Raw genomic sequence first — 25927 nt, 5'->3', positions numbered from 1 at the left:
CTCGCCACCTGGGTCCCGCTACATATGCAACTGTTTTTAAAGAAATTTCCACCGTGAAACTGCGAATTACTATTCATTTGTTTCACACAATCATGATTTTGGTTTTATAGCCGTTCTAAAGCGCAAATTTATATGTCACAAAATGTCGGACCTGCCAAAACGATAGAAGGAAGTTATATACCAGGATAATGACTGATCACTTGGCAGTCAATATCGTTCCGTTCATACACATGTTTATATAGATAAAACGTTCCAGAAGACTGCCGTAAATGTATTTTAATGTTTAATATCTACTCACAGAATGTCTAATAATTAGTTCACATATACACACTCTCAATGCACTATCAAGTGTGTAACGACAGTACCAGAAAACATGATATTAGGATGATGTCAAAACTTTAAACAGTGATTAATTATTGAAACAAATTGTGAATGAAAAGTTGCACAACTCGCTGTTAGTCCATAAACGCAAGTTACCATAGTTAAATAAATAAAGAAATAGCGCGCTTTTTTGTCGCAGGGATGTAATCGTGATGTCGCTCTGTGCCCAGTTTTTGTGGACACAGCACATATGTTTTCTCATGACGGAGGTGGGATAAACAAGAATGCAACCATTTTGTGTGCAATGGACGAAATTTGTATGTTTTTCGTCTGAAGAATGGGCTAGGGCCTATCGTGTGAAACTTATCCCAGATATCACTCCTCCTCTAATGGAACACATCTGCAATTTTGTACTTTGCATCAATTAATTTCCGTCTTACACTTTCCAACGTCTCACAAAACACGGTTTCGTTAAAGGCCATCTGACCTCGACATTTGGTAATTTCGCCTTATCAGTGGTACTTCACAACAGCAAATCGTGTACTCGTCTCTTGTGCTAACAATAAGTCCTGATGAGGCTTACACTACTGCAAGCTTCAGTAAGAGAGAACGAGCCGACAATGAAGCGGCGGTGGTGCCACAGTTCTCAGACTCGCCATACTCGTGAAACTACACTGGGAACAAAGCGCTGACGTACTTCACAGCGGCGCCTCGACTTGCGAAGTATGCAGTCTGCAAAAATGAACTTGTACACCGTTTCTGATCCCTACTGTAGGGCCGCTGTGCAAACTACAGGGCTTCTGATTTAGGAATGTGTATTACGAAAATTTCCTGGTGGGCTCAGTGCAAACAAAATCTGATGACTAGTCCACATACCTAGACTCACAAAATTTTCGACTGTTTCTTTCTTATTTTATACTTGTATGTATTTTTATGTATATTTAACCATTTGTGTAAGAATGTAAAATGACCATGTAAACCATGTGAATAATAATAATAAGAAAGTATATCAACGCTCTCCGTCAAATCGGCCAACAAAGCATATACCTTGATCAACGCACATGTACCCACAAACAACTATAACAAGAAGAATCCCCAGAAAGTGGATGACTTCTGGAATGACCTTGAAGTGACGACAAACAAAATTGCCAAACACCATATAATAATCTTGTTAGGCGACTTTAACGCACAATTAGGCAAAGAGAAAAAATACAGGAAAATCACCGGAATCCATACAGCTCACAAGTGAACTAACAAGAATGGGGAAAGATTGATAAGCTTTTGCGAAAATTTCGGCCTCGTAATTATGTCAACACAATTTTAAAAACCCAACAAGATACTGTATACTTGGCAGTCGCCCAACACAATGTTGGGTGAATTCCAGATAGACCATGTGGTCATCTCCAAGAGTAACACAGCAGAAATTCGGAATGTGAAAACGAGAAGAGGATTTTTTGAATCAGACCACCACCTTCTACCGATAAAGACCAGATTACAGCCCAATAGAGAAAAGCCAAAACTAAACAAAGTGCTGAGACCAGACCCCGAATACATAAAACTCAACAAGGAAAACATCTTACAGGAAATTAGTCAGACAAACACCACAAACTGGACAGAACTTGTGGACGTCCTCAAATCCGCGATGAAATTGGGTCAACCCCCGAGAAGGAGAAAACACAGGTGGTGGAATATAATATGTGACCAAGCAATAGAAGAAAGGACCAATGCCTGGAAAAACTTCAATAGTCACAAAACATCAGAAAAATGGCAACAATTTCTAGTAATCCGAAAACAGACATCGAAAGCAATTCGGAGGGAAAAAAGAAATTATGTCAAACAGCGACTGGATGAGATAGAACAAGACTTTAAGAAGAACAACACCGTGAATTTTTATAAGACGTTTAAAGAACATATTGCAGGATACCAGCCACCCAATCTTTGCTTCAAGAAACCGGTTGGTTCATTAGAAACTAACACGAAGAATAACTGCCAAATCCTCGCAGACTATTTCAACAAACTTCTCAACTGCGAAAGACCTAAAGAGGATATTCACTACTACACGTCTACACCAAATCCCGACGCTAAACCACCAACCATCAACGAAATAGTAGAAATTATCAAGGCACTGAAAAACAATAAAGCCCCAGGAGAAGATGGAATTATTACAGAACTATGGAAGTTAAAAGATGAAAGATTAACAGGAAAAATCCACAAAATCATATTAAACATTTGGGAAACAAAACAGATCCCTTCTGAATGGAAATGCGCACTCATCCATCCACTCCACAAAAATGGGGACAAAACTGAACCAAATAATTACAGGGGTATTTCACTCGTGCCGGTCACATATAAAATCCTATCAAAAGTTCTCATGAATAGATTAGAAGAACAAGCTGACCCACAAATAGGAGAATACCAGGCTGGTTTTCGCAAGGGACGATCATGCATAGACAGATCTGGAATCTGAAAATGATTCTCCAGATGAGAAACACCCGAAACACAGTGGTCACTTTTGTAGATTTTTAAAAGGTCTACGACTCAATAGACAGAGTAGCGCTCTGCAACACGCTGGAAGAATTCAGCATTGACGGAAAGACAAGAGCAATCATTCGGCAGACATTAACTGACACAGTCTCCAAGGTCAAATTTATGGGGGATATCTCTGAGCCATTTGAAATCCAAACTGGAGTGCGACAGGGTGATGGACTTTCACCATTATTCTTTAATATCATTCTTGAAAAAATTATCAGGACATGGGAAAAAGAAGTCAAAGGAATCCAAATTGGCATTGGAAAAGATAATAGATTCAATGTGAAGTGTTTAGCTTTTGCAGATGACCTTGCAATCCTCACAAATAATAGAAAAGAAGCCACTAACGCCATAGAGAAGTTACACGAAATTGCACAAAGAACTGGCCTGCAAATTTCGCATGAGACAACCCAGTACATAGAAAGAGTGCCACAAGACAAATTGCCTATTGTGACAACCCATGGGAAAATCGTACAAGTACCACGTTTTAAGTACCGGGAGAAATCATCCAGCCATCAGGGATCAACCTAAAGGCCAATGAGGAAAGAATAAAAAAACTACAGAAAGCATATAAACTCACGTGGAACTATTATAACCAAAATTCCACATCCATTAACGCAAAATTGAGGCACTACAACACTGTCGTACTTCCAGGGGCACTGTATGCATCTGAAACAACACAAATAGGTGGGCAAACTAAAATCAAAGAAATAGAGAAACAAGAAAGGAAAATTCTCAGGAAAATTTTTGGCCCGATACAAGAGCAAGGAATCTGGAAGAAGAGACCAACATCAGAATTATATAAATACACTGACATGATTACGGATACAACAAGGAAAAGAAGAATGCAGTTCTACGGACATAGCCACAGGATGAATGAAAACAGAATTTCAAAGCGAATTCTTAAAGTCATCAACTCAGGCAGGGGAAAAACAAAATGGATAAAAGAAGTTGAAGAGGACCTCAGACAAGCACACATAACAGTAAACGATACAGAAAATAGAACTGGATTCAGGAACATCATCAAAAAACATAAATTTGACACCACAACACAGAAGAGACCAGGATGCAGATGAACAGCGGAGCGAAAGAAACAATACAGTGAACAGCTGAAGAAAATTTGGGCTCAGAAAAAACATAAACAATCATCATAAAGGAATTCAAGTTCAAAAGCTCTCTTTAAATGGGAATAATCGAAAATAATAATAATAATAATAATAATAATAATAATGACTGCCCAGTTAAATTCGACTACACACCATTACAAGGATTTTACTTTCAGATATGTTCGTTTTACTGATTATTGTAACTAAACACACCAGACAAAAATATGTCAGCCTCCCCTCCCCCCCCCCCCCCCCCGCCTCCCCTGCCCCCCTCCTCGCCTTTGCTAATACCGTGTAACACCGACTCCACTCTTGATAACGGTCTCAATTCGATGAGAAAGAGAGTCCACATGTTTCTTCAGGTATGTCACACCCAGCTGTGATATTTAGCTCCTGTAGAGCTACAAGAATTGCTGTTATGTTGATTGTTACATTTTATGCATCATTCCAAATAATCCGTACATTTTCAGTGGGATTTAGGTCGGGTGATTTAGCATGCCATTTTTGGTGTGACTGAACTCACAAATGTTCGTCAAAGCATAAATGTAGAGGTGAATAGATCTAGTGGATCTAGTGGCTTCTGGAAGAAGATAGCGCCCACAGCATATTCATCTTGGTCAACGATAATGCTCAAATAAAAATCCTGGCTAATGTTCGCAGCAACCTGAAGGAGCGAGCACAAATCATAGTACGAAAAACACCCACAACATCATAGAATCACCTCTGGTCTCAACTTCACACCCCACACACTTTGGGTTTATCGCCCCATTGGGCTATTGGTGCTCTCAACGCCTTACATCATACGAAACGAGGCAAAATCGCTCCTCGTAACACACTTCTAATCAGCTACTTCCAGTTTCGGTACTCTTTGGTCTAGTGAAGGCCACCCAACTTCAAAATGTTACCGCGCGGGGTAACCGCGCGGTCTTAGGGGCCTCGTCACGGTTCGCGTGGCTCCCCCCGTCGGAGGTTCGAGACCTCCCTCGGGCATGGCTGTATGTGTTGCCCTTAGCGTAAGTTAGTTTAAGTTCGATTAAGTAGTGTCTAAGGTTAGGGACCAATGTCCTCAGCAGTTTGGTCCCATAGGATCTTACCACAAATTTCCAAAAATTTCCCAATATTCCCTAGGAAACTGGTTGAGATGGTTCTGAATTCACTTAAGTACTAATTCCTGTCGGATTTGAAACTGACGTTAATTGACAAGGCGTGACACTCACTTCAGACCCTGTAGGTTAGGATCGTTTTACGACAACTATTCAAACACTATGTTGCATGGCTGCGTGTGATACACCATTCCTTACAGACACCAACAAATCAAACTGCTTTTTTCAAGGTGCGGTCATGGCCACGTTAAATCACGATAGTTCCTTTTTTCCATTACTCATGCCGACTTCATGCCGACTCATCTTGTTCTAATTCCATACAACCGCCTCGCAACTACACCACTACACGGCCATGGCTTAAGTCAGCAGTTATGGGTCAGTGGGCTCTTGGCTCCAGTTCCGTCCCACCTACTGCGCTCCAGAGCGATTAGTTACCTATCTTAAAAGGGTGACTAATATATTTTCCAGTGAGCTTATTAACGGTTGTTACAGTAATTCTGCGTACCTTTTCTAATTTACGAATCTCGCACAGGGTACATCCGCTAATCAGTCGGCAATAATATTCTGTTGCTGGAAGTATTTGGACGTAACTGACATCTAGGGTCCCGAGTATGATCGCAGCCACTGCTTAAATTTTGAATAAACGTAATCAGTAATGGCAGTCAAAGATTTCCCGCATAACAAATTACCCTCGTTCTGCCAAGAGCTTTAAAAGAGGAACGAGGTTCAGGGCCCCTCCCCTCCCCCCCCCCCCCCCTTGCCAATGGGGTGAGAAATTGTCCCTGAAAGACTGAATAATGAGCCATGATCAACGGCATGAGGATGAGGAAGGCAACGGAAACAACTCCATTAAAGAAACTTAATATGTATTCACAGGATATATGGCCTGTAATTGAAAAGTATCATGATGTACATTGGCAAAAGATTCCTGATTAGTTCCTCATACGGATCTCTGACCTCTGCGAGGTAACAGCAAGGGGGGGGGGGGGGGAGGGGGCGGAGGCAGGAGGGCACTGCTAAGGGCGAGACGATCGTGAGAAAAAGACCGAACAAAGAAAGAATAGGTAACATTCCACGAGCAGAAGCATGGAACGTCACAAGGACGAATGTGGTACGAAAGATCTGAAAAGGGAAATGCAAAGGCTCAGTCTAGATGCTGTGGGTGTCAGTATAGTGCAGTGGGAAGAAGATAAGACTTTCTAGTCAGAAGGGTAATATCAACGGCAACAAAAAATGGTATAACTGCAGTTGGATTTGTTATGCATAAAAAGGTAGGTCATAGACTAAGTTGCTTTGAATAATCCATTGATAGGATTATTCTCATCAGAATCGACAACAATTCCATGTTAACAACAATAGTTAGGGACCGATGACCATAGCAGTCTGGTCCCTTTAACCCCCCCAACCAACCAACCAACAACAATAGTTCAGGTATATATGTTGACGTCATAAGCAGAAGATAAAAGGAGTAGAGAAAGAGACGAAGAGTGGATGAGGGCATTGAATGGGTAACTCAGTACGTAAAGGGAGATTATAATCATGGAGAATCCGAACTCTGTCGTAAGAGAAGTGACGAAATATGGTGTTATGGGAAAATATGGACTTCGCAGTAGGAACGAGAGAGGAGAAAGAATAATAGAGTTCTGCAGCAGTAGTGAATGCATTGCTCAAAAACCGCAATAGATGGAGTTCGGGAGATACGAAAATACGTCAGCTAGACTAAATCATGGCGAGACAGAGATTCCGAAATCAGTTATTGGAATGTAAGATATAACCAGGCTCGGATCACAATTTAGTAACGAGGAAGAGTAGGCTGACCTCTAGTAGAATCATCAAAGGGTTAACATGGAAAAAAGTAAAATATCAAAGTACCGAGGAATGGTGATGTACGCCTAAAGTTATCTAAGGCTCTACTTATTACGATAATGAATACCCCAGTAGGCAGTTCAGCTGAAGAGAACTCGACATCACTAAAAATCACATAACGTGGACCGACAAATATAGGAAAAAGGTACGTGACTGCGAACCCGTACGTTGTGTACGTGCAGTGAAGCTAGGGCTAAGTGTCTATGCAAAAATGTGAAGAAATCGAAAACGAAAAAGCCGTTGGAAGTACAGATCAACTATCAGTGAAATTTAAAGCAAAGGTGTCAGCATTAAGAGTTCAGGAGGAATCCCGCCGTTAAACGTAGAGGAGAGAGCGGACAGGTTGAGAGAATACACTGAAAGCATCTACGATGAGGAGGTATTCTCTGTAGGCGTGATAGCAGAAGAAATGGGAATATATCTGGAAGACACATGGGATCCAGTATTAGAGTCAGAGTTTGACAGAGCTTTAGAAGACTTTCATTCAAATAAGGAGGAGGCACAGTGTAATATATTATACTTGGCTACTGTAGTGTTATCTTGAAGCTGTGTGAAAGGAGGACAGACGTTCCAAGGCGCGGAAGCAGAGACGATGCTGAGGGCAGACGAAACTAGGAGAGATATTGTCACATGAAGTAAACAGTAAGGGGAGAGCCTTGCGAAAATGCAGACGCCCCTAAACGCGGTCCCAGAGCGTTAGTTATTCTTCAAGGAATTGTCACCGTAGAACTTTGTAACCAACAGGCACGTACTAGTGTATAAAGCCAGCTTGGTACCAGCCCTGAGAACGGCAACGTCAGTAGACTTACAAGGGTTAGAAAGAGAGCGAAAACGCCAAAAACTGCTGGCCTAGCAGTCCCTACTCCGGGAATCCCGAGGGGCGGGGCTAAATGACGTGTAACAATAATGTTGCAAGCCTTATTTGGCAGAGCAGTTACGTTTAGCTTTCAGCTGAACAATTTTGATACCAAATACGGACTTAGTGCAACTGCATCAACATCCACACCTTAGGAGCAGTAGAGGGGACCTAACTAAATCATGATTGGCAGGCACCTGCAAGAGACCTACGGGACTGGCTGGGTGGCTTTCAGTGGGAAAAACAGTGCCCCCACACGACTCTTTAAAACCCCTAGATTCCACATTTTGGCAGAGTTCTCAGTCTGGGCGCCGAATCCGCGTCCGTCGACTCCAGCCTCGGTCCAGCTCCGGGTAAGTCTGCTCTCTCTCTCTCTCTCTCTCTCTCTCTCTCTCTCTCTCTCTTTGGAGTGCCTCAGGGAACAGTGTCACATTCATTATGTTTTGTTTTGCAACTAAGTTGTTGCCTTAAGACGCTGCTAGTGTTTGCTACTGTGGTTAGCATCCTCTCCTGGGACTTCTGCACTGGCTTCTGTTGTAACAGTGCTATTCATACTTTTTCTAACCCTAGAACTAGCCTCCAGTGTATTAGTTAGTCCTGTCTGGAATAAACAACTATTTCAAAACCCTGTTTGTCCAAGAGTCTCCACAACGAGATCCCTACCGAGTCTCACCACCTGCATTTCTAGTAAATGCCTGTACCAGTTTTGGCTCAGATAAAAGAAACAATCAAATGCCTTCACTGTGAAATGTCCTTCTGCCTTCTGCTCTGTACCGCTCGGGAGCGCAGACAGACCAGCAACCCCTTTTTCCCTCTCCCACCTATGTCGGGACACGACAACAGATAACACTGAAATTTCTTAAATCATTGAGAAGAGTGTCAACTAAACCTCTATTCCAGTTTATGTGTAGAATCTGTTAGACAGTAGACACATCATCACATTTTAGGAAAATATCATCCACGTAATCCCAAAGACAGCAACAACAGGCAAGTGCGAGAACTATTGCACAATCAGTTTAACAGCTCATTCATCTACGTTACTGACAGGATTAACATACAGGAGAATGGAAAAATAAGTTGATGGCCTGTCAGATGAATAACAGTTTGGCTTTTGGGAAGGTAAAGACACTAGAGAGAGTTATTTCTGACGTTTGCACTTGATGACGGAAGCAGGACTTGCGATAAATCAAGACACCTTCATCAGGCTTGTGCTCCCAGAAAAAGCGTTTTGACAATGGAAAACTTTGCAATATGTTCGAAATTTTCATAAAAATAGGAGCAGGCTGTAAGAAAGATGGATAATATACAATGTGTATAGGAGCCAAGCAGGAACAATATGAATGGTGGACGAAGAACGAAGTACTGGGCTTAAAAAATGGGTGAGATAGGGATGCAGTATTTCTTTCCTATTGTTCAGTCAGTAATTACTAAAGTAACAGATAAGTTCAGGAGTGAATTTCAATTTTATGGTGATAGAGTATCAACGATAAGTTTCGCTGAGAACATTGTTATTCTCAGTGAGACTGAAGTAGAATTACAGGACTTGTTGAATAAAATGAACAGTCTACTGGGCAAATACTACGCACTGAGATTAAACCCAACAAAGTTAACATCAAATTGGAGACCACGAAGTGGACGAGATGCAGGAATGCTGCTGCCTTCGAATCAGAATAACATATGACGGAAAAAGCAAGGAGGACATACCTGTAAGAAGCGGACTAGTACAGGCAAAGAGCGCAATCCTGACCAAAAGAAGTCCACCAGTATCAAACATTGGTCTTTCTGAGAATCTGCGTCTGGTGCACAGCGGTGTACAGAAGTGAACCTTGGATGGTCAGTCCCGAGAACCGAAGCATTTAGAACGTGGGGCTACAGAAGAATGTTGAAAATATGATGGAACTGATAATGTAATGAAGGAGGTTCTCCCCAGAATCGTTTAGGAAATGAATATGTGGAACACATTGACAAGGAGAAGGTATAGGATGATAGGACATCTATTAAGACATCAGGCAATAACTTCCGTAGTACTAGAGGGAGCTGCAGACGCTAAAATTTGTAAGGGAAGACTGAAATTAGAATATATCCAACAAACAGCTGAAGACATTGGATGTAAGTGCTTCTCTCAGATGAAGGGGAATTTACGTTACAAAAAACTCAGGATAGAGGCTCTAGAAATGTGCTGTGTACACAAAGCTGCTCGTATTGTTCTGTCCAACCCCAGCAAAAGAACTTGTGCTTTGGGTACAATGCCATCAGGGCAGATGCAGATTAAGAATGTGCCGCCTTTTAGCACTGATAGGTACTCTCACAGATATGTGAGCGGGAAAGGTTGGGGAGAAAGAGACAAGCGGAGTTTTATTTTCAGATTTCGACGCGATTTCATACCTGAGCGCGCTCGCTTTTAACGCCGCTGCCGGCGCCCGCGCACATGCAAACGTACATGCATATGCATCGGACGCGACATGTTAATCCGCGCGGCGGCATCTGCGCCGCGGCGTCCTCCCCACCACCGCCGCCGCCGCCGCCGCCGCTACCGTCCCCAGTGCTACCAACGCTGCCGACGCCGATGCGGCCGCACATGTGGCCGGGAATATGCAAATCCCGCGCCGGAAGAGCCGCTGATTATGCAAACAGCCCGCGCTGTCGCCAGCCGGGCGCACGGGCGTCGGGCTTCCTTGTTTCGCTTCGGAAATTGTTTCCATTGTATTGGCAGCACTGAGTGGCAGGAAGTACGCGTCCTGCATGGGGGGAAGGCCCTCGCTCCGCTAGGTACACAATGCCACGAGGGCAAGTACAGTGGGCTGTGTGAGTGAATATCACTCAACTCTACCGACGTGCCGCGACATGTATTATATACTGTATATGTGCACTATACGGTATACACAGGGCTTTCAGCACACCATAATACTGTATTCAAGTTGTGCGCGATTTGCTTATGCACTAGCAGACACGGCTCTTAGTTAAGAGCTCTGTAGCGGATCCGCCTCAAACGATATATGCCTATTTATTTATATACTGACGAAACAAGCTTCGAAACACCAAAATACAATTAATTTAGAGTAATGAAGTTTGTCCAGGTAACATATTTAAGTAATTAACACTGCAAGATCACATATTAATGTAAAGGAGAGATAAGCTATTGCAAAAATGAAATGCTGGTACATTAATAACAGGTTCAACCGCCAGAAGGTTTAATGCAAGCATGTAGATATGCCTGTATTGTGTTGTACAGATGCCTGGTGTCAGTTTGTGGGGTGCAGATGCAATTGGTCGGTCAACACAGGGACGGCTAATGCTGGTTTAGGATGATGCTGGAATTGTCCGATGATGTCCCTTACGTGCTCTATTGGGGACAGATCTGGTAGTCAAGCAAGGCAAGGCAACAAGTCCTCATTCCGTAAAGCATGTTGGGTTACGACATCAGTATGTGGGTGAGCGTAATCCTGTTGGACAACACCCACTGGAGTGCTGTTTATGAATGGCAGCACAACAGGTCGAATGACCAGACTGACCTACAAATTTGCAGTCAGGACGCGTGGGTTAACCACGAGAGCGCTTCTGCTCTGATATGGAACCTCATACCAGACCATAACTCCAGGAGTTGGTCCAGTGCGTCTAACGCACAATCAGGTTAGTTGCAGGCCCTCAACTTGCCTCCTTCTAGCCAACACACATCCATCACTGGCGCCGAGGCAGAACCAGCTTTCACCAGAAGACATAAGACCCCCACCCTGTCCTCCAACTAGCTCTCACTTGACACCACTGAAGTCGCAAATGGCGGTGTTTCGGAGTCAGAGGAATATGCTCTGCAGGACAACAGGTACAACTGTTTCAGTGGCATGGTCGGCCTCATCTTAATGTGGCTGTTAGGCGCATTAACATGGGGCTGAAGAAGGCACTGATGGCAGAGGGCATGGGTCACATTTCAGTGGTGCCATTTGAGTCTTTATCAGTAGGTTGGGTTTCACTAGGCATGACCTGCACCTCAATAGGTATGGGAAGGGGAGGCTGGCTAAGCTTATAGGTGACAGTGTAGTGGGTGGTGGTGGGATCACTCATGGAAAAATTCCTGTAGTAGTCGGTGTTAGAGCTGCACCCGTCAGCTGATAGGTATACCTGCTTAAAGGAAGTCCAACTAAGGACTCACATTCAGAGGACGTCAGGTTTCCAAGCAGAGAAGGAATTAGCGTATTTCATCAAAATACAAGAGGTATTAAAGATAAAGTTAGTGAACTGTTTGTAGATATTGACTCTGAAATTATTGGTATATCAGAGCACCACTTAAATAATTTGACAATTCAGAGGCTTCCTTTACCAGGGTACAGATTAGCTGGCTGCCTTTAAAGGAGTTCCTTACAGGGTAGGGAAGTGGCCATGTACATAAAAAAACAGTATTCCATTTGAGTCTATAGACGTCATCACGGTACTGCACTGAAAAGATATTTGAATGTTGTGCTGTGGCAATTGAATTTGGTGAAACTAAACATCTAATTGTTGTTGTTTATAGGTCCCCTAACTCTGACTTCGGAGCATTTCTGCTCAAGCTAGAGAGGGTTCTTGGTTCACTTTATAAGATGTACCAGAAATTAGTTACATGTGGTGACTTCAATACAAATTTTGTATATGATGATCGAAGAAAAAGGATGTTGGTAGATCTCCTAAATTCATATGATCTGATGCAGACTGTGTTTTTTTCCAATCAGGGTGAAGGGCATTCTCTAGATGGGCATTCTCTTAGTAAAAGGGTGAATGGCCTTTCAGACCATGATGCACAAATTTTAACACCAAAAGGTTTTTGTACTCAAACAAATGCCACATATAATTACAAACTATGTAAGAAACTTAATCTAACAGCAACAGAGAGTTTTTTAAACCTTGTCAAGGAACAAGAGTCTCAGGATGTTTATAGTGCTGATAACATAGATGACATTTATAATGCTTTCCTTAACACATTTCTCATGCTCTTTGAGAGTTGCTTTCCATTAGAACGTTCTAAACGGGGTACTAGCAGTAAAAGGCAGCCTGGGTGGCTGACTAGTGGGATAAGGATACCATTTATTAAAATGTTTGAAGCAGTCACAATCAGGGTACAGTAGCCCATAACAAACAGTACTGTAAGGTGCTTAAAAATGTTATTAGGAAGGAAGAGAGTATGTGGTAAGCAAATAGAATAGCTAATTCACAGGATAAAATTAAAACCACATGGTCAGTTGTGAAGGAAGTGTCTAGTCAGTAGCACAAGTCGACGATATGAAGTCAGTTCGCAGTAAAAATATTTCTGTTACTGATAAATCAGATATATGTACAGTATATCATTTTCTGAGCATTGCTGGTGAATTAAAGAAAAACTTAGTTTCTACAGGGCGTCATACAATTCTCTTGGAAAATGTCTGTGTGAGATTGATGTCTGAAATAGTCCTCTGTGATATAGACAAGGACGAGATGGAGTCAATAATTAAATCACTGAAAACTAAGGACTCTCATGGATATGATGGTGTGCCTAGCAGAATATTACTGTGCTGCACATGTTAGCCCTGTATTTGGCCATATTTGCAAATTTTTCTTTAGGAATGATAAGTTTCCTGAACGATTAAAGTACCCAGTAGTAAAGCTGCTTAATAAAAAGAGAGAAAGGGATAATGTAGACAATTTTAGACCCAGTTCTATGCCATCAGTGTTTGCTAAGCTGTGTATGTAAGGATAATTGATCATTTTATATCACACAATTTGCTATCAAATGCACAGTTCGGCTTTACAAGTCGTTTAACAACAAAAATGCTATATTCTCTTTTCTCTGTGAGGTACGGGATGGATTAAACAAAAGGTTTCGAACATTAGGTATATTTGTTTTATTGAACTAAGGCATTTGATTGTGGTGATCACAAAATATTGCTCCAGAAGTTGGACCGTTACTGAATATGCGGAGTAGCTCACAACTGGTTCACCTCTTACTTTAGCAACAGACAGCAAAAGGTCATTATTCGCAGTGTTGAGAATGGCTGTGATGTGCGGTCTGAGAGGTGTATGGTCAAGTGGAGGGTGCCCCAGGGATCAGTGTTGGGGTCACTCCTGTTTCTTATCTATATAAATAATATGTCATCCAATATTACAGGTAACTCTAAAATATTTATGTTTGCTGATGACACTAGTTTGGTAGTAAAGGATGTTGTGTGCATCATTGGCTCCGTTTCAAATAGTGCAATTCACGAGATAAGCTCATGGCTTGTAGAAAATAAGCTAACGCTAAATCTCAGTAGTACTTAGTTTTTACAGTTTGTAACACAAAATTCAATAAAACCTGACGTTTTAATTTCACAGAATGGGCATGTGATTAGTGAAACTGAACAGTTCAAATTTCTAGGTGTTCAGATAGATAGGAAACTGTCGTGGAAAGCCCACGTTCAGGATCTTGTTCAAAGACTTAATGCTGCAATTTTTACTGTTCAGACGGTATGTGAAGTGAGTGATTGTTCGACACAAAATTTTATTTTGCTAATTTTCATTCACTTATGTCGTCTGATATTATATTTTGGGGTAACTCCTCCCATTCTAAAACGATATTTTTGGCTCTGAAATGGTCGGTTCGGGCAACATGTGGTGTAAGTCTTGTCGACTCCTGTTCACGAGTCTGGGTATTTTGACATTGGCCTCTCAATATATATATATATATATATATATATATATATATATATATATATATAGAGAGAGAGAGAGAGAGAGAGAGAGAGAGAGAGAGAGAGAGAGAGAGAGAGAGCGAGAGAGAGAGAGAGAGAGAGAGAGAGGCCAATGTCAAAATACCCAGGCTCGTGAACAGGAGTCGACAAGAGATATATATACACAAATAAAGAAAATATGTTATGTGGACATGTGTCCGGAAACGCTTAATTTCCATGTTAGAGCTCATTTTAGTTTCGTCGTCCTCCTACACTCAATGGAGCACTTTATCATGATTTCATACGGGATGCTCTACCTGTGCTGATAGAACATGTGCCTTTACAAGTACGGCAGAACATGTGGTTCATGCACGATGGAGCTCCTGCACATTTCAGTCGAAGTGTTCGTACGCTTCTCAACAACAGATTCGGTGACCGATGGATTGGTAGAGGCGGACCAATTCCATGGCCTCCACGCTCTCCTGACCTCAACCCTCTTGACTTTCATTTATGGGAGCATTTGAAAGCTCTTGTCTACGCAATCCCGGTACCAAATTTAGAGACTCTTCGTGCTCGTTTTGTGGACGGCTGTGATACAATACGCCATTCTCCAGGGCTGTGTCAGCGCATCAGGGATTCCATGTGACGGAGGGTGGATGCATGTATCCTCGCTAACGGAGGACATTTTCAACATTTCCTGTAACAAAGTGTTTGAAGTCACGCTGGTACGTTCTGTTGCTGTGTGTTTCCATTCCATGATTAATGTGATTTGAAGAGAAGTAATAAAATGAGCTCTAACATGGAAAGTAAGCGTTTCCGGACACATGTCCACATAACATATTGTCTTTCTTTGTGTGTGAGGAATGTTTCCTGAAAGTTTGGCCGTACCTTTTTGTAACACCCTGTATATGTATTCCTTAGTGTCATTTCTGGTTAACAATATTAGCTTATTCCCAAGAATGAGCGCCGTTCACTCAGTTAATACTCGGCAGAAATCAAACCTGTATTTGGATCGGACTTCCTTAACTCTTGTGCAGAAATGTATGCACTCTACTCCTGCATCCATTTTCAATAAGCTTTCAAAAATCTTAGCAGTAACCCACGCGATTTCAAATTGATGTGACTGGCGTGAACTCTGAATGGACATCTTCTTTCAGGTGTACAAACATGCCTACCAGCTTACGTTTGTGTCGCACAAGTCCTTCTTGGTGGTGTGATTTTTTTTCCGTCTGCGTATTTTTCAGTGATGTAGAACAATATTTTAACAATCATCGTTTCGGATATTTTCCTCTCTGATTTAAATAACGAAAGTTAATTATTTAAGAATTATTTATATCGAGAATTTTTTTAAAAACAGAGAGTAGATAGTTCTAAGCCTGTGCCTCGAGATGCACGTTAGCTCCATGTAGCGGAGATTTGGATGCATGGCTTCTGTAGAATAAACCTCTTGTGGATTGCTAGAAAGCTCAAGTGCCGAGCATAATGAGACGTATAGGCCTACTTGAGTTTCGCGTACTGATGTTTACAACCAATGGGAATCAACAGGGATGCCGAACTTTCACTTTTGAAACCCATCTCCATATTTATTATGCTTTAATGCATCGTTAATTGGAGTTTAATATTAATTTTTGATATTGTTAGAAATGCATTCTTTTGTTTTCTGGTATTGGTGGCAATTCTGTCCGTAGTAGTAAAGTGTTGCCGCCTAGCAAGAGCACAGACGATTAGATGAAATAAGGGTGTGAAATACGTGTCATTTGTTTCAGTTGCAAACAAGCAAGGAGGGGGGTGGAGTGAACGTGCCTGTACAGAACCGAATTTTCTCCGTTCTGCACATTACGTCACTTGTGAGAAATGCTCAGTTCGCACATGCTCTTACGTGTTCTAGAGAGTAAGTCTCATGTTGCTATTTGTTTTGCTGTTCTAACGTGTTTCTTCGTTCTGTTCGACAATAATAGTACCGAATTCGGCTGCGGCTGGCTGTGAAAAGCATAATCATAGAACTAAAGGTAGTGCTATTACCTATAATAATTTTTCCCAAGATCCAGAAACATGTGAGCAATTGGTTCATCCCTATAAAGGAAGTGATGGCATTGGCATTAAAAATGCGACAATCGGTAGCGTACGCTTTAAAAAGAACAATATTGAAACTTCCACAAAAGAGGACCTCAACGCCTTCAATCCACCTTAAAGCCCCTTCTCCTGCTGTTCCATCCTCTAGCCTATATATGTCACAAAGAAATGGCAGAAGAAATGCTCATTAAACTTCTAAACTTGTTCGTAACGTACTAGTTTCAGTGTCATACAAGAAGAAAAAACTTAATCAAAGCATAGAAACAGAAAAGAGGTGGTATTGAAAATGAAATTAAAGAAACTTAGAAAGGTCTTACACTGATAAGAGTAAAAAGCAACAGTATTTACTAACAGAAAACAGTAAGTTGAGACTGAATAACAAGCTACCGGCTCATGGTTTAGGCGAAGACGGAGAAAGCAACTCCAAAGTATTCGATTTTGACACAGAGCAGAACTAATGACTAAAGTACTCCAGATTCAGATTTCACGAAATGTCTTTACAAACATACAAATTAAATGTCTCCTGAAGAATGTCCATTAGAGTCGGGAAGATATTAAGGGGGGGGGGGGGGGGGGGTAGAACGTCAAACGGAGCACGAGAGGCAACACAGGAGACATTTTAATTTCCACTGTCTATACTTTTACAAATAAATTCATAAAACTTTAACAGCATGACAAGGAAGAATTCAGGATTCATACTCATAGCAGTGGAAGCTCAAAAACGTAACAAAACACTTTTTTTTACATGTGAAATTTCATCATTTTTTCACTTACTACTGGCTGCATTTGTTGCTATAGGTATACTTTTCTCCCTAAGTAAGAGAGATTCTTCGATGACTTTTGTACAGCAAAAAAACCATAGTTATAGGTGTATGAAACTATAGAAGTTATTTAATTTATGAAAAAATGAATGAACTGTTACATTTTAAACTTCATGCTTAGAAAAACTCAAGTTTTATAGTTAATTATCTCAATTTTTCTACAGTTTTTTAATAAATTTGGGAAATTCTAGAGTTTCATACACCTGTAACTAGTGTTTGTATGCTATGAAAAATTCATCGAAAACTCTCTCTTACTTAGGAAGAAAAGTGTACCTATAGCAATAAATGCAGCCAGTAATAAGTGAGAAAATGATGAAATTTCACATGTAGAAAAAGGTATTTTGCTACGTTTTTGAACTTCCACTGCGATGAGTGTGGGTCCTCAATCCTTCCTGGTCATGGTGACAAAGTTTTATGAATTTATTTGTAAAAGTATAGACAGTAGAAATTAAAATGTCCTGTGGTGACTCTCCTGCTCCAAGTCGGCCCGTTTGACGTCCTACCCCCCCTTAGGCAAAGCCTTGCTGTTACACTGCATGTCAATGATAAAATATAATTATGTAAGGAACATGGTGGGTATGTGGAAATTCGAGCTGGGAATGCTTACACGAAGAAGCAGGACGGCAGTAAATGCAAGTAACGTAATTTATTACCAAAGATTTTCCTCCTATGGGAGGCTAAACTCACTGCCAAAAAGTCTTGTTTTCTAGTATTTTACGTCGTCAATGGTTAGGTCCCCACAGAGTGCCCCCTCCCACAGCTAATGAGTGCGCAGTACTGACGGAAGGAGATTGCAGAAGGTCCCAGCAGCAGACGCCATCTTTGCGCAGTTGCGCGTGACCAGCAGTGCTGTGGCTAGCTGCAATGCAGGACACGGCTGGACCATCTCTCAGCGAGAAGAAAAAACGTAGTCCTGGTGTCTCTCTTCCCTTCTTAGAACAAATGATATGGCTAAGGTACGGGGGTCTTGGGGTACGACCGTTTCAGGATTGCTGGCCGGCACTCAGAGTATCAAGTTTTGGAGTAGAGTGCTCGCCTGTGGAGGTGGCGAGAGGAGGGCAGGTGCTATATTATCCGCCTGTTCCTGCTGGCAGTAGTCATTACCTAGAAGCCGCGATCATTAGGAAACTATCGACTGACAGCCTTAATGACACCGCCACAGGTTCAACACCGGTGGGTACTTTGTTGTTGCGAGTGAACTGTCTGGAAATAAAACCCTTCTCAGCCTGTCGTTGCTGCCCATCAACCAAGATGAAGCCGTCTGCCAATTTCACATTTATGTCAGTTGGGTGGAGTTGTTGCACATCAAGGCTCACCTTGAGAGCATTGTCAGTATTATCATTTTTTTATGTTCTATCATGCTCTGTAGTGATGTGAATGTTGTCGTCGCTACGCCAGCTGGGCTTGTTGTATATCGTAAAATCATGCGGTCTGAGGCGATGCACCGAGACGGTGACTGGCTTCCCACATAGTAAAATATCGAAAATGTTTTCTCCCCATTTCGATACCCGACGTTGGCCAGAATACAGTGGCTGTAGTGCTAGTCTGACTGTATCATCCAACAACATGACATACTTGCTGTGTGCTAAAGCGTTGTGGAGCCTGGTGAGACGTAGGGCTTGGCTGGTAGTATTCTTAGTCCCGCGATGTGTTGTTTCATGCACTGGACTAGGGCTGGTAGCTCCGTAGTCTTTATCGGTTGCACCAGACGAAATATGCCAGACGATTGAGCATCTCACCATACAAAAACTCTTCCAAAGAGGCAGGGAGATCTTCTCCTAGAAGAGCCAGTCTCTTCTCCTAGAAGAATCCAGGGTAAGGAGTCTGTCCATTGGCCCCCCTGACACATAAATGCTGCTTTGAGTGTTCGGTGCCAGCATTCCAACAAACCATTGCTCTGTGGATGGTAGGCTCTGGTGCGGTAGTGCCAGATGCCGCAAAAGTTACTTGGTTTAGAGAATTGGGCGGACTGGTACTGGCGGACTTGGTCGGTAGTGATGCATGCTGGCCAGTCAAAACACGATATCCACAACTGTACAAACATCCTTGGTGACATTTCCATGATTATGTCTGGCAAGGGTGCTGCTTCAGCTAGGCGAGTAATGCAATCGATCACGGAACGAATATAATGAAAACCTTCCAACTGTGATAGGGGGCCAACCAGGTCTAGGTGGACATAGGTATGTCAAATCGTCCGTGTTTGGGATGTGTGTTACAACCAGTCTGCCCCCCAGGGGCTCAGCATTCATTTGCTGAGTACGGGCTTGGAGACACTGGGGTCCTGAGCTGGGGACTGGTCAGCGCCGCCAGTCTCCTGTCAGCGTAACCCCCGGACATGCTTCAGCGACCACCACATGGTGTGGCGGTGGAATGTTGTGTGCTGCGGGGAATGGTAATCTTGGCTTGACCGCCTGGATTGCGAGGAAGGTAAACCTCTATAAAAAACCCTCAATCTTACGGTGTGCTGCGCACCTATAAGAAGCATGGCTGTTGGGGTGGAACAGTCGCAAGCGGGCAACCTCTGGGGCACCTGCCGCGCCCCAGTTGTATAAGGCTTACCTAGGCACATGGGGCTCTGTCTAGGTGGACTTCTAGTTCCCTAGCTGCTCGTGGGACCGCGATGGAACCCTCGAACTTTTATTCTTCTCCTGCCAGCGGAAAGGGTGGACCGCTGGTGGGATCTAACACCCAATCCAACAAGAGGGCTCGTGTAGCCAGTCCTCCTGATTCAGGTAGTAGTAACAGAATGCATGCTGCTTCGCAGAATGTGTTTTTCATAACTAAAAGAAAAGATGGGAGTTTTGAAAAAGTTTCGCCATTTTATATACAGAAGGGCTTAGAAGGTATTTCTGGCACATTAAAATCTGTAAAGCACTTGCGAAATGGCACCTTGTTGGTTGAAACATCTAGCTTCCAGCAAGTCCAGAATCTTCAGAAGGCACAATTTCTTGGGGAGTTTGCGATAGAGACTGAATTTCACAACACCTTGAACTACAGCAAGGGTGTTGTGACTTGCAGAGATCTCGTTGACATTCCCCAAGACGAACTGAAGGCTGAATGGTCCCGGGAAGGAATTGTCGACGTGCAACACATTATGGAACGGGTGGATGGTGCTCTCATAAAGACTGACTCATTTATCCTTACATTTAACACCACCAAATTGCCAGAGCATGTGAAGGCAGGTTTCCTATGTCTCAGTGTACGGCCTTATTACCCCAACCCCATGTGGTGTTTTAAATGCCAACACTTTGGACACACTACTCTCGGCTGTAGAGGGAAAGCCACTTGCAGGAATTGTGGTAAAGCCGCCCATGAGGGAGTTGGTTGCTCCTCTCCTCCCAAGTGTGTCAACTGCACTGGGGATCACCCTGTGTGGAGTAGGGAATGCAGAGTTTTCCTTGAGGAACGGAAGATCCAGGAACTAAAAACTACAAAATGCATCCCGTATGGTGAGGTGAAGAAAATCTACAAGTCCATGCAGCTGCCCACATTCGCTGCTTCCTTTTCTTCCGCTCTCAAACAACCAGTCTTGAAAACGGGGCCGCTACACAAACGGAGGTTGCTACTGTCTGCACTAGCACCTGCGCTTGTCAATGTACGTGTGCTGCTGCCGTTCCTGTGAAGCTTGCTGCTCCCCCCCGGCCTTCTGACCAGGCCGTGGTAGCTGACATCATGGAACTTCCTGCCCCTTCCCCGGTCCAGTTTTGTGCACTGCCCAGCACTGCTACACCCCCTACTGCTTCTGAGGTTTTGGCTCCAATGCCACCTCAGGCCAGAACATCGAAGCCAAAGACAAAGGTGAAGACTCGCCCACTAAAGGAGACTGCAGTTATACAGTCTCCTGATGTGGATGTCATTCTCTCTGACATCTCTCTCGACTCCTCTTCTGAGGCGATGGAGGTTGATGTCAGACTGGGGCAATCATCTCGCCCCAAAACTGAGCCTCCACCTGTTGTGGGCTCTCCTTCCCAACAGAAAGTGAGAATGAAGGTACTCCCACCCTGATAGATGGCTCCCATTATAGAGTGGAACATGAATGGATTCCGGGCACACGTGGAGGAACTGAACCTCCTAGCACGGCAACGCCCCCTGTGCTTGTGTTTACAGGAAACGCATTTAAAACCATCTGATGCTCCTGTACTAAGGGGCTATATGTCATATCGCAAAGATGAGCTGACTGGCGAAAGGGCCAAAGGCGGAGTCGCTGTGTTTGTCAATAATAACCACCACTCCTCTGCCCTCCCCCTGGATACTGACCTGCAAGCAGTTGCAGTTGAAATTCATTCACCTCAGAGGCTTACTGTTTGCTCCCTTTATTTACCCCCTCTGGATGCAATGACCTTAGACGCTCTCACAGATCTTATCGACCAACTCCCCCGCCCATTTCTTCTCCTGGGAGACTTCAATGCCCATCATGTCCTGTGGGGCTCCACTTCTCTTTGCGCTCAAGGTCGAATTTTGGAGAGCCTCCTAACATCTCAAGTGTTGTGCATCCTCAACACAGGTACTCCAACTCATTTCTCTACTGCTACAGGGTCATTCTCAGCCATTGACCTATCTTTCTGCTCTCCAACCCTCACCGATTCTTTCACTGGGAGGTCATTGACGACCTTCATTCCAGCGATCACTTCCCTATCCACATTCATCTCCTGGATGGTGTATTGCTGGAGCCGCGGCCACCATCGTGGATGATTGGCAGGGCTAACTGGCCACTGTTCACTCGGTTGGCTGTCTTTGGCCTCCACAATAACGTACAGAAATGGGTGGATCACATCACACTTGTGGTCCATCATGCTGCTGACCTGTCCATACCACAGTCTTCTGGCACTCTTAAGCGGCGCCTTGTGCCTTGGTGGACGGAAGAGTGCCGTTCAGCCATCCGGGACAGGCGTGCGGCTCTTCGCCGATTTAAATGCTGCCCAGCAGCGGTCAATCTTACCGCCTTTCGAATCGCGAGAGCCAGGGCACGCCGTGTCATTAAAGAGAGCAAGAAAAGGTCATGGCAGGAGTTCCTGGACTCCATCAACCGTTCCACTTGTTCCACAAGAGTATGGGAAACCATCCGGAGGATTTCCGGTAAACATAGCCGTTTACCAATAGCTGCTGTCCTGAACCTGGGATGCCTCCAAACGACACCCAGAGCCATTGCTCAGACGCTGGCAGAGCATTTTGCACAAAGTACTGCCACTGCAAATCAGGATCCAGTGTTTCGTCGCTACCGTGCGACTGTCGAAAGAGCGACCTTGGACTTTCGGTCGAACAGTTCTGAGACCTACAATTCCCCTTTCTCCATGTGGGAACTTGAATCGGCACTTACTGAGACTTCTGACACTGCACCAGGTTACGACCGCATCCGGTACTCCATGCTTCGACATCTGCCAGCGGCGTCAAAGGAAATCCTCCTCGAATGTTTTAATCTCATATGGCAGACAGGAGTGTTCCCCACCTCGTGGAGGGAGGCAATTCTCATCCCTCTCCTCAAACCAGTAAAGGACCGCACATGTCCCGGTAGTTATCGTAGTATCGCTTTGACAAGCTGTGTCGGAAAGACCCTGGAACGGATGGTTAACCGGCGTCTGGTCTGGCTGTTAGAGACCAGACAGCTCCTTAGCCGCTTTCAGTGTGGATTCCGAAAATTTCGGTCCACGGTCGACAACCTGACCCTCCTAGAGGCGGCTATTCAGCAGGCTTTTCTCCGTCAGCATCACTGTATCGGTATCTTCTTTGATATCAGTAAGGCATATGATACTACTTGGAGACACTGTATTCTTGCACAAATGCATCAATGGGGCTTTCGTGGCCGCCTCCCGATTTTCATTCGGTCTTTCCTGTCTCAGCGGTTTTTTCGGACCCGCGTTGGTAACACACTGTCTGATCGCTTTGAGCAAGAGAACGGTGTCCCCCAGGGCAGTGTTTTAAGCGTTACCCTCTTTGCCATAGCCATCAACAGTATAACGTCTACAGTGAGGAGTCCAGTACAGTGCTCCTTATTTGTGGACGACTTTGCTGTTTTCTGTTCCTCCTCCAGTGTTGCAACCGTGAGCCGTCAGTTGCAGCTAACAGTGCGGCGGTTAGAAGAGTGGGCTGCAAAGACGGGTTTTCGGTTTTCTGCCGAAAAGTGTGTTTGTGTTCATTTTAATCGTTCTCGTCATCTTTTTACTTTGCCTGCCTTGCATATGGGGGATACTGTCCTACATTTTAGAGACACAGTGCGGTTTTTGGGCCTAATTTTTGACTCCAGGTTGTCATGGCTGCCACACCTACGTGACTTGAAAGCCAGAACGCTGAAGGCACTGAACATCCTCAAGTGCCTCAGCCACAGGTCTTGGGGTGCGGACAGGGCGCGTCTCCTACAGTTTTATGGAGCTTTTGTGCGTTCACGGCTGGACTATGGGTGCACAGTATATGGGTCAGCGAGACCATCTTATTTGCGGATCCTTGACGCTGTTCACCATGCTGGGATCCGACTGGCCATGGGTGCTTATCGGACCAGTCCCGTACCCAGCCTCTGTGCTGAGTCTGGCGAACCGCCACTTACCATCCGGCGGCAGCTCCTGCTGGTGCGCCAGGCTTGTAAGTTTCTTGCAGCTCCCAGATCGCCTGCTCGCCATCTTGTTGCCCATCCACCTCTGGACCGCCTTTTTTCCTGCCGTCTGCAGGCTACGTTGCCGTTTGGGATCCGTGTGTAACGTGTACTAGAGTCCCTCGGTGTGGAGTCTGTACAACCCCAAATCCAAGGTTTTAACCGCCTGCCACCCTGGTTACTGAAGAGGCCCGGAGTGATTTTAGATTTATTGCAGTACAAGAGAGATTGCACTCCTGCCACCGTTTTTAATGCAGCATTTTCTGCCATTTTATCTGAGCACCACGACTATGTAGCTGTTTTTACGGATGGGTCGAAACAAGGGGATTCTGTTGGTTGCTCAGTTGTTTTTCCATATCGGGTCCTCAAGGTCCGACTGCCTCAGACTTTTACTGTCTTTGATGCAGAATTGTTTGCGATCTTGCGGGCACTGGAGCACTTGAGACATTCTTCCTCTCCTAAATTTCTTGTCTGTTCCGATTCACTCAGTGCCCTTCACTCATTGCAACGTTTGTATCCGGCAGACAAAATTTTCCAGACCATCCAGGATGTTATAAAGAAACATTTGCATGCCGAGCGTGAGTTTCCTCGGAAACGAGAAATATTAATTAAATAAATAATCAGTGACAAATAAATAAAGCCTATGGCACACAACTGCAGCGCTGTGTCGCTGATAAAACAAAAGCACAATTACGTTACTCTTATGTTTGATTAAGAAAGAGAGAGCTCTGGTTGAAGTGGTGCGAGAAGCACGTATTTTATTTTATTGTCTGGCACACCGCCATATTTCATGTTATAGAAGAATACTGCGAGTTGCAACCACACTAGGCACTCGATTCTGTAAAGAATTTATATTTATAAAAGTAAGTAGGATTATGAACTGTAGGCTTATTCATTGAATATATCTGATTTAACTAACTGTGTAACTTTTTTATGTTTAGTAGACAATCACCTCTGTACGACGTATTGACATGGCTGGCAAATTATTGTAATATTGAGATTTAGATTATGAGTCCGCACCTACCGCAGCAGTCTTTGGAAACGATTTAATTACGAAGTCCGATTATTCAGTTTTATTTCACGGTCAACTACGAGTAACATTGCCTTTACGAAAAAGCCATTGTCAAGCGTCTGATAACGAATAATCAATCGTCCACGTTCCAGATAAGCAAATACAATTGCAATCACAATCACCATCATGCAGATAGAATAATCAATATCTAAATAACAATATATATATTTTTATTTATTTATTTATTTTATATTGGCGACTGCGTGTCGGACTTGTTATTTTGTCATTTGTTACATTGTTCTCTTTGTTTCATGTAAAAAATCAACTTTCTGGACCTGGACGTCAATGTATGAGAGATAACAAAATCTGAAGATATTTTCCAATTCTGAAATTTTGCGGGAAGACGCAATGAAACTTCCAGCAAAATAAGGTAAGACGCAGCATCTTTGCATTGGTAGGCTTGACCAGACGTATAATTCAGTGTATTAGCTTTTCAGTAAATTCTGTAGTGTTTCTTTTCTGCATAACAGTTTCAGTGATAAATTTCATTCTCAGTACTTTTCCCTAAACAATAACGTATGCAACAATACCAATACACGAGTGTACAATATGGCCGACTTCTGTACGATATCATGTAACATGGCTAGCAGCCATTACCAATAATCTCAAATTCAGTTTATATTTTTAAATTAACAGACAGCCATTGTTGCTACGAGCGATTCATGCTCAACTACATTTTATTTTAAAATCAGTGTCAAAAATTTTCTTGAAACATATATCACGTGTGGCATGGTAATAACTAGAAAACAATACGCAAAAATGGAACAGCAAGGACGTACTATTCAGACGCAATCTGACTCGGACGTGAGACAAGTGTTAGAAAATGACTTTACGACAGCAACCGGAGGTGACGATTCATCAAATATTGACGCAAGTGTTGACGAAAATTTTGACGATAGGCCGTCCACTACAAAAATTTCAAAATCTCAATCAGAGCCCATGTT

The sequence above is a fragment of the Schistocerca serialis genome, chromosome 7 (genome assembly GCF_023864345.2).
Source record: "Schistocerca serialis cubense isolate TAMUIC-IGC-003099 chromosome 7, iqSchSeri2.2, whole genome shotgun sequence".
Taxonomy (NCBI): Eukaryota; Metazoa; Arthropoda; class Insecta; order Orthoptera; family Acrididae; genus Schistocerca; species Schistocerca serialis.
This window is presented reverse-complemented; position numbering follows the sequence as displayed.